General features: G+C 38.1%; 2 pseudogenes across 2 annotated transcripts in view; one reads left to right on the top strand and one right to left on the bottom strand.

The window, feature by feature from the left end:
- The window catches only part of LOC308240723 (splicing factor 3A subunit 2-like), a 94535-nt pseudogene extending 87746 nt beyond the window's left edge, over positions 1-6789 (bottom strand). The window contains exons 1-2 of the transcript in view: positions 6741-6789; positions 6356-6387 (exon numbers count right to left, since the gene is read on the bottom strand). The product of the transcript in view is annotated as a splicing factor 3A subunit 2-like (transcript). The remainder of the gene's footprint in view (positions 1-6355; positions 6388-6740) is intronic.
- Positions 6790-6903: 114 nt separating this feature from the next.
- LOC308240716 (large ribosomal subunit protein eL32-like) lies at positions 6904-16814 on the top strand (annotated as a pseudogene). The gene is made up of 4 exons: positions 6904-6955; positions 7986-7996; positions 16078-16224; positions 16454-16814. The product of its transcript is annotated as a large ribosomal subunit protein eL32-like (transcript).

Raw genomic sequence — 16814 nt, 5'->3', positions numbered from 1 at the left:
ATACTACGTTCTGTTCATGGATGCTCAGTTTTCATAGTTCTGGAAAATAATTGGATCATTCTTCTCATTTATCATCCAAGCACCCAAATTTATAGATAGCAAATAATAAAATCTAAACTGGTGGTTTTCCAATACTAATATGTAGAAGAATGTTAACGTTTTGAAATGTTGAAATGCAGATTCCTCCCAGCTGGTGTGGCTCAGTTAGTTGAGCATCATCCAAAACACCAGGAAGTCTCTGATTCAATTCCCTATCAGGGCACATGCCTAGGATTGCAGGCTCAATTCCCAGTAGGGGGTGTGCAGAAGGCAGCCAATCAATGTTTCTCTCTCATCGATGTTTCTATCACTCTCTCCCTCCCTTGTCATCTCTCTGAAATCAATAAAAACATCATAGAAAAAAATTTTTTAAGGAAAAGAAACACAGATTCTTTCCCACCAGAAGTCTTGGGTCAGTAGGTCTGGAGAGTAGTCCAGGAGTGTGGCCTGTGAACGTGTTTGTCTGATGCTTGCTATCAGGGGAGATATAGAACTAACCTGTCCACCCCTCTGCGAGCTCCAAAATGCCCGTCTCCCATCTTAGACCTTGGCTGGTTTTTCCTGCTTCCCATCCTCAAACCTGGTAACATGGCCTTCTGGTCAATGATCGTGGATTCATGTCCAAACATTATTCCTGGTGGTTTAAGAATCATCTCCAATAAACCTGAGTTCAGTCTTTCCTGTTACATCCCTTCTTTTCCTGTTTGCCACATCATTTAAATCTATTGAACTGAAAGTGGTGCCCTGAACGTTCCTATTTTGTTACAATTTTTGTGTGTGTGTTTACACACCCTCATTTTCTGGGAAATCCCTTCGAGTTCTAACATAGGATTCCAGAATCTCTGTTCTCCTAGCAAAGGCCCTAGGGGTTCCTCGGTCTCCCCAAACTTCCTACATGATGGAAACATGGACCACTGGTTCCCAGGACCTAGTGAGCAGTTCCTAGAGGAGAGAACCTCTCATGCCAAGATGGCCTTGGCCTCCAGGTGACTGTCCCCTGGCTGCTTCTTGGCCTTGAGTTGTTTCTTTTTCCCCCAAGAATTCTTGAGCTTGTCTGATTGCTTTGATTTCCACTCTCCTCACCTGTTTCTTGGGATCAAGGTTTCCTTCTTTCTCTGGTGCCTAAGCCATGGGATCAGCTATAAATACCGTCTTACTCTCCAAGTCTTCAATGAGCTACAATCCTTTTGAAGTTGGAAACAGCTGGAACAGGCTGAGAGTAAAAAGAGCAGAGATCTGTGGATGTTAAGTCCAAAGTCTCTCCAGCCACTTTGTTTCTCAGGCTCCTCAGCCTGTTGCTGGAGCCGAGGCTTGGATGCCAACCTGATGCTCCTTGTTCCTCAGAGGCCCTCCCACCCCTAGGAGCTGAAATCCCAGGTCCTCCTGTGCACTACTGCTCTCTCTTTTTTAACAGTGCTCACTCCTATTTTAGTTTATTGATTAATTTCATAGCCCCCTGTTCTGTCACCCCCCTAGGAGAGAAGAAAATTGGGAAAATGCTAATGATGGATATTAGGATTCCCAAAGATCCTTTGTATTTTAGAGAAATAGTCAGACTGTTCTAGTATTTTCTTTAAATCAAAATAACCCTACACCCTCTTCCTACCAGGAGCCAGGACTGATATAAAAGCATAGGATGTTTGGAGTTGGCATCTGTGAGGATCTAGAAATGGTAGATGGCAGCACAAAAGCTACCACACCAGAGAGCTGCGGTGTCTGTCTGTCTGTCTGTCCAGCATGCTTTCCCTCCCTCCCGGCTTCAGGTAACAGAAAACTTTACACAGCTGCCTGTGCTTTGGGGAGCGTCTTCTGCCTAATTAAAGAGTTCACCAGGAGCCTGTAGGCAGATGGCTTAAAGCAAAAGGCTTGGGTTCTAATCCCCATTTACCACTTACTGAAGGGTGGTTTAACCTTTCTGTGCCTCAATTCCCTCATCTGTAAAAGTGAGGTAGTAAAAACTTACCTTATAAGGATTGCTGTGAGGATTAAATGGGTTAATCCACAAAAAGCATGTAGAGTGTATCAGGAATGCATTAGACATTATCTTAAGTATTAATTCTTCCTATTATTATTTTGGGTCCATCCATCTACCTCATCCCTTTGCATATTTCTCAGTTCTCTCAAAGATCCCCAACACTTTAATCAAATGATAACTCTCAGGTAGTCAAAAGCAACATTTTCCTTAGTAAGTTTCTATGTAAATTTTCTAGTGTATAAAATTTCTTAATACCATTTTGGTCACATTAGAGAACCTATAATGCAAATGAACTTACATGCAGCTGATCAATAGAAATGAACTTTGTTGAACCAGGAAATTGCATTGGTTCATGATCTTTTTCTAGGCAAGGAGCACCTTATGTAACAATCAAATTATTACCTTTAGTAGAAAAGGAAAAAGAAAACTCGGCTTAATTGCCACACTAGTGCTAGGAACTTATAAACTATATTTTTAAGAAGATAAAGATCGCTGGACTGGGGGGCACTCACCCCAGAGAAGTAAGTAGCCCCCAGTGCCCACCTTCCTAGCACCCATAGCCTCCGCCACCTGCATTGTTGCAGCCCTGCCAGCTCTGTCTAATGTACATGTTGTTAGCACTGCCCCTCCTGTTCTGTTGTGGCACTTTCTAGACTCTGGGAGCTGCCCAACTGGGCTCTTGAAGTTATTGTTCCAGGAACCAATTTGTGTTTTTATAGTGCTCTGGTCACAAAGTCGCATAGTTTGGAGTGGCTGCTCCAACTGTATTTCCTTCATAAACTCCTGGTATGGTTTTGTGGAGCACAGAGTCTCTAAGGAAACATATCACACTAGGGAAGAAACACCTTTATTACCTAGAAGACATATTTCAACACTTAACTTAAATGTGTTTACATTTTCTTTATAAATGAATTTCAAGGCTTTGCCTTAAGTCATGAAATTACCAGAAAGAAAACTTATATGTGCATTTGCCTGGAAATGAGATGTAGTTTACCCTTTCACCATAGGTGGCATTGAACCAGTATTGACTAATTTCTAAGATCAATTAGAGATAATATCTAGACTTCAGCTTCTAAGCTACATACTGATAACATTTTTATAAAACCATTTTATTTTGTTAGTGTTTTATTTGTTCATTATTAAAGTTTTTTTTTTTCTCTCTCTCTCCTCCCCTTCTCCTTCCCTCCCCTGTTTCTTGCTCTGTCTCTCTCTCCCTTCCTCCTTTTCTTTATTATCATTCTTGGAGAGGAGGGCTAATTTTATTAAAGCTTGTTTCTTAAGTGACTGTTTGTTTTTAGTATTGTCAGTGTGATCCATCATGCTAAGAGGATATTTTATATTCCTTGAAAAAAAAATGAAGAAAGAAGATATACCATGTTAATAATATAAACTTAAAGAGATCTGTCAATATTTCACATAGAAGGCCTCCATTACCTTTTCATGAGATGTGTGATTCATTTGCTCTAAATAATGATGACATCAAATTGGAAAAACTTAGTTGGTGTTTATATAGAATATACCCTTTGTTATGAATATATACAGATCAAATCCTTGTTATATAATTTATTGAACATTTCTTTTTAAATATATATATATATATATTATTGATTTCAGAGAGGAAGGGAGATGAAGAGAGAAATAGAAACATCAATGAGAGAGAATCATTGATCGGCAGCCTCCTGTACACCCCTCCCCACTGGGGATGGAGCCCGCAATTGGGAATGTGCCCTTGGCCAGAATCAAACCCAGGACCTTTAGTCCAAAGGCCGGCACTGAGCCACACCGGCTAGGGTGAACATTTCTTTTCTTTATATACATTATTTAATTTAAAAATCATAATAATATCTAACAAATTAGCAGCCAATGTTGTTTTATTTTATTTTATTTTTCCATCATCATTTATCCCCTCTATGCCATCTTCCACCTCCACCCACCACCCTCCCACCACACTGTTATTCATGTCCATGAGTTGTCTCTCTTTTTTTTCCTTTTGTGCTCAATCCCTCTATACCCCACCCCCCAACACTGTGCCTCCCTGCCACCGGAGCTGTCTGCCTGCTCTCTATCTATGATTCTGTCTTTATTTTGCTTGGTAGTTCAGTTTTTTTCATTAAATTGCACATATGAGTGAAATCATATGGGACTTGTCTTTCTCTGACTGGCTTAGTTCACTTAGCATAATGTTCTCTAGTCCCATCCATGCTGTTGCAAAGGGTAACATTTTCTTCCTTTTTACAGAAGAGTAGTATTCCACTGTGTAAAAGTATCATAGCTTTTTATCCAGTCATCTACTAATGGACACTTTGGCTGCTTCCAAATTTTGGCTATTGCAAATAATGCTGCAATGATCATATGGATACATATATTCTTTCAGTTTTTTTCAGATAAATTACCAAAAGTGGAATCACTGGATCATAAGGCAGTTTCATTTTTAATTTCTTGAGGTATTCCATATTGCTTTCCACAGTGTCTGCACCAATCTGCATTCCCAACAGTGCACAAGGGTTTCCTTTTCTCCACATCCTTGCCAATACTTGTTGTTTGTTATTTATTGATGATATCCATTCTGACAGGTGTGAGGTTTTAATCATTGTGGTTTTAATCTGGATTTCTCTGATGATTAGTGATGCTGAGCATCTTTTCATATGTCTTTTGGTCATCTGTATGTCCTCTTTGGAGAAGTGTTTATTCAGGTCTCTTGCCCACTTTTTAACTGGATTGTTTGGGGTTTTTTTGGTGTTGAGTTTTGTAAGTTCTTTATAAATATTGGATATAAGCTCCTTATCAGATGTATCAATGGGAATATGTTCTCCCATTCAGTGGTTTGTCTTTTCTTCTTTGTTGATGATTTCCATTGCTGGGCAAAAACTCCTTAGTTTGATGTAGTCCCATTTGTTTATTTTTTTCTTTGGTTTCCACTACCCGAGGAGATATATCAGAAAGAATATTTCTATGAGATTTTTATAGTTTTGAGTCTTACATTTAAGTCTTGTCATAGAATTTATTGAACACTTATTATTTTCTTTATATATATTATTTAATTTAATAATAATAATATCTAACAAATTAGTAGCCAGTGTTGTTTTAATGCTTGTTATGTACCAAATATTCTTCTAAGCATTTGAGTAGCATTAATTAATTTAATCCTCAAATCACCCCCTAGAAGATAAGTACTCTTATTATGCTCCTGTTTGGGGAAAGAAAACTGAGGCAGAAAGGGACTACTAGGCCAAAGATCAATAAGCTAGTGTGTGGTGAGCCAACATTGAAAGCCAGACATTCTAAATCTGGAGCCTACAGAAAAGAGAAAGTACCTTATCCAAAGTCTCAATGTTCAGTGGTAGTGTTACAGAAGACCAGAAAATAAAACAAGCCATGCTTAGAGAAAGGGAGTTACATTTTATTAAGGGCAGGGCCAGAGAAAAATGTGCCTTTCAAATTCTGGGCGCCCCCACACGGAGGAAACCTTTTCTATTTATACTTTTCCTTGCTCTTTTGTCTCCCAAATTTGGAATGAGACTTCCGGGCCTTCTGGGAAAGAAGGCCTACGTGCTGGGAAGGGGCCATGAGACCATATCTCAAGGCCTGGCCGGGTGTCAGCACTGACAACTCTGTCTGGGGCATAGTCCACGGCCTCTCTGGAATGGGAGTAGTCTTATTTTCCTTATTATTTAAGCAAGCAAGCGTTTACAGAAGCCAAAATAGCAGGGATAAAATTTCAAAATTTCATTATCAGCAGTTTTTATATAAGATGGATGCTTCAGTAGAACAGGGATTTGAATTACAAACATAATTACTTGACCACTTCAGTCCTTCCTGAATTTTTTTGCTTCTCTGTCATCTCCTTGTCTCTTGAATATTTTTAAGGCTTCAGGTGGAAAAGCCTTGGTGCTTTTCATTCATTACTTTTGAATTTGCATTTTTATCATTTGTTTCTAAAGTGGGTAGAAATAAGAATGTCTGCTTTAAACAGGAAATCTTTACTAAAAAGACATTAATTTAAAAGAATTCTCAAAGGAGTTTCTCAAATGTGTGAATACCCACCCCACCCCCCCATTTAAAAGCTCTTCTGAATTAACTTGACAGAAAACTGACCATTCCTGATAGCTTTGAGATACCTAACAATTTCTCTTTTAAATTCCCTGGAAGATAAACAAAAAGATAAGAAGTGGAAACTAATGACCATATGGGAAAGAGCAACCAGATTCTCCACTAACTACCTGTAGCATTCAAAGGGTTGTATAGAGAGGCATATTTTTGGATTAAAAGACACACACTCCACAGCCTAAACCAGAACAGGGCAGATGCTCCCAAAGGAGACTGGACAAGCTTCTGACTCACCCATTCTGTTACTGTGATATACTGGATTGGCACTAAGAAGAAGAAAAAAGACACATATCCCCATGTTTGAACCACTAAAAGCCAGACTTGTGTCTTCTACCTGCCAATGTCTCTCTCTCTCTTTTTTTTCTTCATCAATTTCTTCAACTAGTAATTTAAGGCCAGAGTGTTGGCTGGGGAAACAGTATGAAGAGTATTGGATGGGGAAAGGGTATGAAGAGTATTGGAGGAATAATTTAGCAGCTTTTCTGGAAGAAGCCATTTGTAGACAAAGAGGCATGTTGTTTGTAGAAGAAAAAGAAATAGGATTAGGCTGATAAAACCTGACGGGAGTCCAGGAGTTCTGCCCTTTATAAGTGAGCTGGATTCGACATATTCGACATACCATCATATTCTCCAACCTGGAGAGCAGAGGGGTGCTTGCCAATGTCCATTGCCCACTGGGCCAGTCCATTCTTCAGGTACTAACTATGAGCTAAACCCTTCTCCAGAATGACAGGGGCTGCCTTATCTGGAAATGCAGGGATGATTTTGCTCTCCCCCTAGAGATGACTTTTAACCAATGGCTGACACCTAAAAAATGCCAGACCCTTGTTCAAGGTGGGCTTAATCCATGGGACTGTTCACATTTCAGAGTTCCCCATTGACTCAGGCTGAGGTTTGACTACAACTGAACTCACATATTCACTTCGTTTCTTCCTCAGTCCCTTCCTGGGCCCCTCACTCCCTTGTAGGTTTTACCAGCAAAACTCTCACTAAGTCACTGCACAACAACCCCCATCTCAGGCACTGCTTCTAGGGACATCCACCTCAATAATATACTGAACTAATTAATAGCCATTTTAGGTACACCTGATATCTTGTAAATACAGGTGGCACAAAAATCCCTATATATGTCGTTTTTCTCGTATTTTATAGATTTCAAATTCAGTTCCAAAAACTACAGAGCCAGAATATTTTGTGGTTCTTCAAATGCTTTGCCAAATTATTTTCTATAGGGTTTGTCCCAAATATACAACCTACAGCACTGTTTCAAAGTAGAATAGTAAAGCAGCCAGCACCAGAAACCAGCACTATTCTAAACTATTCAGGTTCTCTTACTGTTGCTTTGATTTGTGTATATTGGATTGCTAATGAGGTTGAACATTTCCCCATATTTGTGTACTAATTGTAGATATTTCTCATGTGAATTTCAAATCTAAGAGGAAAATTCTATGCCAGGTTTCCAAAGTTTCAACACCACAAGATTCATTTCATCATGTGTGAGGGCTTTCAGTTCTAGGTAAGACAATTCCAAGTTTAAAAACTGGGCAAAATCATCAGGACTGTTTTTCCTGTGTAGAAAGGTTAAAGTAAAGCAGATGTGAAACTAGTCTCAAATCTCTTTTCTCATACTGTATTATTTGTTAGGGAATGTTAACTCTTGAACCCACATGCAAAAGAATACTGAAGAAATAATTTAATAGTCATTAGAATTACTTTTCATGTCATTTTTATTAATAAAAAACAAATGTGCTATATAATCTGAGCATAATTGTAATAAATGACCTCATTGGCCTTGTTCCCTCGGTTTCCATGGCAAACTCTCCTTGTTTTTCTTGTTCTACTTTCTTCCTTTTCTTCTTTTCAGGTGCCCTGAAAGTAAGTGTCCCCACTTTTTAATCCTTGAACTGTTTATTGTTCCCCCTTTGCCTTCACCCTGGAGATTTATTTAGAGTGTAAAATTAAACTATTTAGAGTGTTTTTTCCAGATCTTTCCATTTCATTCAGGAGTGTGAAATACCTCAGGGTTGTCCACAAATTCAGCAGTGGTCTCACACCGATAGAGAATGTTAGCAATGAGAGCACACTCATCAGAGCACACACTCATCATTAGAAAACTTCACAGAGATAAAAATGGGTGTTTCTATAACATTCCCACACCACCACCTGACCACTGACCTGGTGAGTCAAGATGGCTCATTTTCCACAGTTTACATGTTTATTGCTTTGGACATAAAACAGGAGTCAGTAGACAAATTCAGCCCAAGGATGTGTCTCTCTAGCCTGTGTTAAGACATGAAGTTACCTACTAATATCTAAAAACTGGAGATTTCATATCCAATTATGAGCTTTTGTTAAAAAAGAAGCTATAGTAATATTAGGCTCCAAATTTCTATATGAAAAGAATCTATAAAAGCCTGGTAATGGCTCCTTTAAATGAGGTATGTTACCAGGTTACCACAGTTCTCACCGCTCCACATTGTTTTAAATCTCCTTATACTTCGTTCCCTCTTTGCTAAAAATTTTCCTCTGTTCCTTTACCCTTCCTCCCTCCCTTCTTTTTTTCTTCCCTCACATACTCTTTCCCTGTCTGAGAGTCTCTTCTCTCACACTTCCTTCAACTTCGCCCTCTATGTGGCATGGCCTCTTCAGTTTTAGAATGCTGTTTGGTGTCACCTCTTCTGTATCTCTTTCCTGACTGCCCACTATCACTACTACCTAATCATTGACTTCTCTCTACTTATTTTCTGTGGCATGTATAATGTATACCTGCATGTATTTACCTATAAATATTAGACAACCAATGTATATTGAAAGACTAGCATGAGAGACCCTCTGAGAGGGGCTGCACATATAAAACCAAATAAAGTATGGTCCTGGTCCCAGGCAGCATGGAGCACACAGTTTGTGGAAAGGCTAGGATGGAAGGTTGAGTAGGGTATTGTGGAGAGTAAAAGAAAGGCTACTCCATCTGAACCAGGCTCTTTAGAGCAAATGACTTACTTGCTCTGAGATTTGAAGGTCAAGAAGGAATTAGCTTAGTTAAAAAGTTCAGGGAAAGTGAATTTTTAAAAATATACATTCTTATTGATTTTAGAGAGGAAGGGAGAGGAAGAGAGAGGGAGATAGAAACATCAATGATGAGAGAGAATCACTGATCGGCTGCCTCCTGAAACTCCACACTGGGGATCAAGCCCGCAACCCGGGCATGTACCCTGACTGGGAATCGAATCGTGACCTTCTGGTTCACAGGTCGACACCTAACCACTGAACCATGCCAGCCAGGAAAGGGAAAGAGAATTTTAGAGAAGAAAAGCATAATCTGAGAAGGCACAGAAGCATAAAATCCACAGTGTATACAGGAAATTGCAATCACTTCTATGTTGCTACACATAAAGGTGTATTCCTTAAGTAGCAAAAATGAGGCAAGAATTTTAACCTACTTCCTTATTTCAAAACCATGGTTTCTTTTGATTCCATTTGAAATTGTAGAATTAAATATAACAAAATAAAATCAATTGTATTTTAAAGAAAGATTTAATTTTTAACTTGAGATCTACATTTTAAATCTTAGTTATGTGACTTTATGTGCATATTGAGCTGGCTATTGAGCTTTCTTTGGAAGCAAGAGTTTGGAAGGGTTGAGACAAGAACACAACATAGGCCATTTTTTAAAAATATATTTTTATTGACTTCAGAGATGAAGGGAGAGGGAGAGAGAGATAGAAACATCAATAATGAGCCGAAACCGGTTTGGCTCAGTGGATGGAGCGTCGGCCTGCGGACTGAAGGGTTCCGGGTTCGATTCCGGTCAAGGGCATGTACCTTGGTTGCGGGCACATCCCCAGTGGGAGGTGTGCAGGAGGCAGCTGATCGATGTTTCTAGCTCTCTATCCCTCTCCCTTCCTCTCTGTAAAATATCAATAAAATATATTTAAAAAAAAAAAAAAAGAAACATCAATAATGAGAATCATGGATCAGCTGCCTCCTGCACACCCCCCATGGGGGATTGAGCCCACAACCAAAACATGTGCCCTGACCGGGAATTGAACCAGAGACCTCCTGGTTCATAGGTGAATGCTCAACCACTGAGCAACACCAGCCAGGTTAGGCTATTTATTTATAGATTTTTTTTTTTACTGATTTCAGAGAGGAAGGCAGAGGGAGAGAGAGATAGAAAAATCAATAATAAAAGAGAATCATTGATTGGCTGCCTCCTGCATGCCCCCTAGTAGGGCATGTGCACTTGACTGGCATCAAGCCTGGAACCTTTCAGTCCACAGGCCAACGCTCTATCCACTCAGCCAAACCAGCTAGGGCAGGCTAGGCCATTTTTAATACCAAGCCTATCATGCTGTTTTGCTTTCAGAGCCATTAATATAAAAGCTTATATTATAAAAGAAAAAAGTTTCACAAACATAGTAAATAAAAATTGGATAAGGGCATGCAAGGTCTGCTCATTTATTCTCGGTAAAATAAGAACCTATTTTACCCCAAAATTTTCAAAAGCATTTTCTGGAAGTTATAACAAATCAAATTTGTTCTCCAAATCTTCTCTTAGAGATTGCTTGGCAAATATAAAATTTCCTCCCAAATTTCTGGATGGAATTTTCTGCCACAATATCAGGAAAATATTACTTGAATTTATCTTGCAAGCAGACTAGATGATATTTTACATTTTTCATTTTCCCTGACATCACTTTTAATAATTAAGTCAGGAAGAGACCTTTTTTTTTATTTTTAAGGACAATTTATTCTCCCTTTAGCTGGAGTTTATAATTGTCTGAAGTATACTTAACACATTAATGTTGGTGTTTACCTCTTAAAATTTCCATATACAGCATTCTAAATATACTTGCCAAATGTGGCCAGGATCAAATTATTAGTTTTGATGGTCTGAAGTAGTTGGTAGTTTCCTTGATGTTCAAAAAATAAGGCCCCTGCATTCTTCAGCCAAATATGTTTCTTTTTGATAACTAAGAAACTTCAGGATCAAACATAAGAACTTTGTCATGAACATTCAAATATTCAAAGTAAGGCATATATGCTAGTACTTTTCATGAGGTTGTACCTTGGCAGTTATATGAATAACTAGAGGCCCCATGCATGAAATTCATGCAAGGATAGGCCTTCACAGCCCAGGCTGCCTCATGGCCCAGGCTGCCTTGTCTGGGGAGGGGCCTCCCTCACCCCTCACCCCCACCCACACCCGCCTTCGCCTGGCGCTGCCCAAGTCTGCTGCCACACACCCCTGGTTCCCCGGTTCCACGGAGCCCCGTGATTGATCGCTCTGCAGAGGGTGGCCTGGGCCTTCCTCTTTGGAGTGATCACGGAGACCCCCCCCCACCCTGATCAATCGCCCTGCTGGCTGCTGGCCTGGGCCTCTTCTTTGGGGCAATCGATCATGGGGGACCCCCCATTGATTGCCCTGCAGAGGGTGGCCTGGGCCTTCCTCTGCGGGGCAATGGCGCGGCAATGGCAAGGCCCCCAACCAATCACATCACATCGCCTTGGCTGGCCAGGCGTCAGTGCATGTCATAGTGTGGTTGTCTGGAAGGTCATCTGGATGGTCATTCTGCTGTTTGGTCGTTTGGTTGATTTGCATATTATGATTTTATTATATAGGATTATATAGGATTCTCATTCCCATAGAGTGCTGGGTGGTGAATAACTGATTCCCTCATCACATCCCCCCACTGAATTCCACTGTGAATCCTGTGTCATGGGCATCATGAATACACATTCCTACCAATATTTTATTAAAGCTCATTTGTTCAGAAGAATTTTGACAGGGTTTTAAAGATATCATTAGGTTTGTTTGGAGCCCCAAAGGCTTGAGAATTGTTATTTTCTTCCACAGCATCTTAACCACAAGTCACGCATAGATACATGATATAGCACAAAGTTCTTGGAGGCAGTCACAAAATGCATAAAATAATATTAAGAAAAAGTCCTGACTTGATCCCTTGCAAAACTCAGAGTGTGGTATCATCAGATAAGGCATTCTAGTGTCTGACTACAGAAGATAAGAAAAAAATTCTGGGATAACTTCAAAATATCCTCTCAGATAAACTTTCAGCAGCCCTCCAAATGCAATGGTTCCTCTGAGAATTTCTCCAGTGTTGTAAAGTTGGTTCTTCAATTATTAAAATGGCTACTTTATATTAAATATTCACAGCCATTTTAGTTTCTTCCTAATATGTTCTGATATTTAATATTATATACTGCAGAGAGTTGCACTCTAATAACAAGGTTACCCACATAAAAATAAGGTTTGTGTGAATCTGATTTAAATGTCATTAAAACTGAAGTAGGGGCTCTATGGTTCTTTTGATCGGTATTTTTAGGCATAAAAAAGTGGAGCCCTTGTTGTTTGCAATAAGCCTGGGTCTAACCTTGATATATAAGAGAGTCTCATCAGATTTGCATTTTGGCTGCCATCTTCAATTACCTTATAAAAAGAGAAATTTGTATTGAGTAATATTTTCAAGAGTGCCAGGCTGGTTTTGAAGAGTAAAGCCACGCTGATGGCAGGAGATGACTACCTAGCTTCCCCTCATACCTAAGCCCAATAAACAAAATATGTTTTATTCTATGCATACACCTATGTCAGTAGCCTAAAACATGCAAACTTTTAATGAATACTTAGACAAGATTTAAAATATTTGATGATTCTCTGATTTTTTATTTACTGCTGGACTAAACTCCATTGTCAAACAATATAGAGCTATAAAAAGAAAAAAGAATTACTCCCCTAGTCTCTTACAAATTCTTTCTTCTGAGGTAAATCAAGTGATCTATCTATCCTATTCTACATGCTCCTACAAACATATATTTATATTTATATTAACACAAACACATGTAGTATTTTTATTTTATAAAAATAGAATTATATTGCAAATTTTTCTGCAACTTGCTTTATCACTTAACACTTTCTCATGAATGACCCCTCCCCCATCCATATAGACATGTAATTTATTTTTATTTTAAAGAACACCAAAAACTAAGATTTTTATTTAATTTGCATTAAAATGAGAATGGAATTTTTAAATCATACTATATTTCCATCTGGTAACAAAGTAAAAGTTTGCATTTGAGTTTTGCATCTTTCAAGAAAAATAATATTCATATTAATATTGTAATTTTTTGTTAAATTTATTCTTTGTATGTGTTTTTTCTATCTCTTTTTTTCTATTGCAAAAAGGAGCATTTTATTTTCTATTTATATTTAAGTGGTGACCACTAGTTTGGTAGATTGTATTACTATTGGTCATTATCTACTATTCCCTCTTTGATAAGAGGATTATACATTCATGTTCATTAGATATAATTCCCAATACCTTCTTAGAGATGAAGCATACTTTGTAACCCCATTTGGGCTGGCCATGTGACTTACTTTGGCCAATGAATGTCAGTGAACATGATATAAATATATCTAAACAGGCAGCCTGTGGGTCATTACTGTTACAGAGTGATGGTGTCCCAGACAATTTGCATTATTTCCTTCCTTATTTCATTCCTTCCTTCCTTCCTTCCTTTACCTCTGACTATAGAACATTCTTTTTAGAAGTTTTTCAAATTATGATTTAAGGCAAGGAACTAAGAAGTACATATAGTTTTAAGGTGTTAAGGGACAGACAGGATCTATTTCAAATAAAAATGTCAACTTGGAAGAATTTTATTATGTTAGAGTTATTAAGAAATACAAAATTTTTCATTTACATCAATTATGTGATATTTAAAAATACTAGAAAGTTTGTAGTTTAAAATTTCACACAGTTGACTTAAAGAACAGGTTTGTTCAAAGTTTTTCACTAACTCTCAAGAATGCGAACCATAGGATAAAGCATAAAGCATACTATCTATTTTTAATATAGTGTTAAGCAGACTCTTTACTGTGTGGATTAAGAACTATTCCGTTTTCTGCAGTTTTTATTGCTTTTTGATGGATTTTGTTTGTTTGATTGATTTTTGTAAAATATGTTGACACTATTTTCATAGAAAAAAAAAGCATAGACTAAAGGAAGGTAGGGTAATAGTGACCAAAGGACTTGTATGCATGCATATAAGCATAACCAATGGACACAGACAATAGGGAGGTGAGGGCACGAACGGGAGAGGGGAATGGGGGGATAAGGACACATATATAATACCTTAATCAATAAAGAATTAAAAAATAGTGAATTACTTAGATTTTAAAATTGAAGCTGACATTTTTGAGTTGTGAAGTTTTGGGTTTTATTTTATTTAAATCAAGACTTCTGGGATTTTCTGAGAACAATTGAAGCCAGGGACTGTCCTGAATGGAAAAAAAGGTGAAAACAGAGAAATGAAGGAACTTCAGCAAATGCCTCAGTTCCTCAGCAGCATCTTTTCTGTTTTGAAAATAAGCCTTTGCAGGTGTATTTTCTATGTTGCTTCCTTGCTCAAGGAAGAATGTTTATTATTTTCTGAATTTATCAGCAATTGGTGTGTGGTGAGGGCTCATTTGTTTCTTACAAAATGTCCCTAACTCACTCCTGTCCTCCTAAATTTAAAACAGCTGTTACTATGGGCAGGCTTTAAGTCTTAAGAGACAGAATTTCAGACTCTGTATGCCTACATTACACTATTGTTAATAATAATCTCTGTCCATCAAGGTGACAAGTGGACAGTGTGCATCTACACACATATTTATAAAAAGCTAAACTTTTATTTTGTTAACAAAAACCCATGATTCAATTAAGAAATAAAAATCTCTGATTGTTGGTGCCATTATAAGCAATATAATTTAGTTTTGCTTGAAGCACTGTAACTTGTTTTCTTTCTGTGAAGTTATACTTTTTTAATACTATCTGTGAATTAGGAAGCTTATTTACTGAGGGAATGTAGCAGAGGGATCCAAACTAAATGTTAAAAGGCAAGGCAAATTTGGGAAAAGAAACGTAGTCTTTAATTTTAAAATCATTATAATATTATATTAAGATTACTTTTTCATAATTTAGAATTCATAATCTCGTTAACATTTTTTTGTAAAGGAGACAATAATTCCAACTTTTTCAATGAATGAATGCCTCACTTTTTAAAATAAAAATTTTGACATAATTATTAAATACCTGAATTTTCAGTTAAAGACACAAGAATTTTTTTTCACTTTTACCTTGTTTTAGCATAGTTACCTTAGCAAAAATAAATTATTTCATTTTTCTTTCTCTTAGATTTTCTTGCAGAACAACTGTTCAATTTCTATAAGGATGGATTAATCTGTTTTGAAAATGCAGATTATTTTCATGCATAAGATAAATCACTGAAAGAGACAGTAAGTACTCAAAAGGTACCTCATGTTCTCCCAGAGTGAAATCCAAATCATTCTCCACAGTGAATTCACGGTTTCCTGCAAGATAAGATCTCATCCTGTTAAGGACTTCATCTTCGAAGAAAAGAACAATTTCTCAAGGAAACTCCTGCATCATAATTTATAAAATCAAATTTATCAATAAGCACAGCTCTTATTTTAAAGCAGTCATCCAAGTCTCTAGAACCTAGAGTCTAAAATATTAATGTTAAATTGTAATATTCTATAACATACTAGTAAATATGTAAAAGAAGACAAATAAATGTTTAATCATTTAAAAGTTTCCATTCTCATGAATAAAATTAAAATGCCCAGTAATCCTTAATTAGTACATTTACAATCCTTCCTTAGTGATGAGAATTAACTTTGCAATTTGACACTTTACAGTGTGAAAAAGAAAGATAAAAAATAAGCCTTTTGGGAATGGGAAGAAAATTTTCAGTCTCTCACCAGCCACTCTCTCTCTCTCTTGTTCCCTCTCACTCTCTCTCTAAATCCACCCTCCCTCAAATCATTTGTATTTCAACCCTCCCCAGTCCACCCCAGTCCTCCCCAGTCTTCTTCTTCTTTTTTTTTTTAATAAACAGAACTAACTTTTAAAATCTGAGGTTTAGATTTCATATAGAAGTGTTTGCCTGGATTTGTTGCTGATGAACATGGTAATCAAGAATTTAAAAAGGATAGCCCCCGCTTTCTCGGCACTGCCCGTGGAGGTGGCAGCCATCTCCTACTCAGTACTATGGCTGCCCTCAGACACCTCCTGAAACCCTATCAGGGGTGGGCAAACCTTTTGACTCGAGGGCCACAATGGGTTCTTAAACTGGACCGGAGGGCCGGAACAAAAGCATGGATGGAGTGTTTGTGTGAACTAATATAAATTCAAAGTAAAGGAGCGGAGGGGAGAGCAAGAGAACCCTCCGCTCTTTCGGCTCCACGGGCCTGATAGAACAGCCGAACGGGCCGGATCCAGCCTGCGGGCCGTAGTTTGCCTATGGCTGCAGATTGTCAAAAAGAGGATCAAGAAGTTTTCAGACCGATATGCCAAAATTAAGCAGGACTGGCGGAAACCCAAGAGGCACTAACAGGGTGCGCAGAAGATTCAAGGGCCAGATCTTGATGCCCAGCATTGGTTATGTGAGCAACAAGAAAACAAAGCATATGCTGCCCAGCAGCTTTCGGAAGTTTTTGGTTCACAACGTCAAGGAGCTTGAAGTGCTGCTGATGTGCAACAGATGTCACTGTACTGAGATTGCTCACAACGTCTCTTCAAAGAACTGCAAAGCCATCATGGAAAGAGCAGCCCAGCTGGCCATCAGAGTCACCAATCCCAATGCCAGGCTGCACAGCGAAGAAAATGAATAG

This window comes from Plecotus auritus, assembly GCF_963455305.1.
Source record: "Plecotus auritus genome assembly, chromosome: 1".
In the NCBI taxonomy this organism is placed as follows: Eukaryota; Metazoa; Chordata; class Mammalia; order Chiroptera; family Vespertilionidae; genus Plecotus; species Plecotus auritus.
This window is presented reverse-complemented; position numbering and strand designations above follow the sequence as displayed.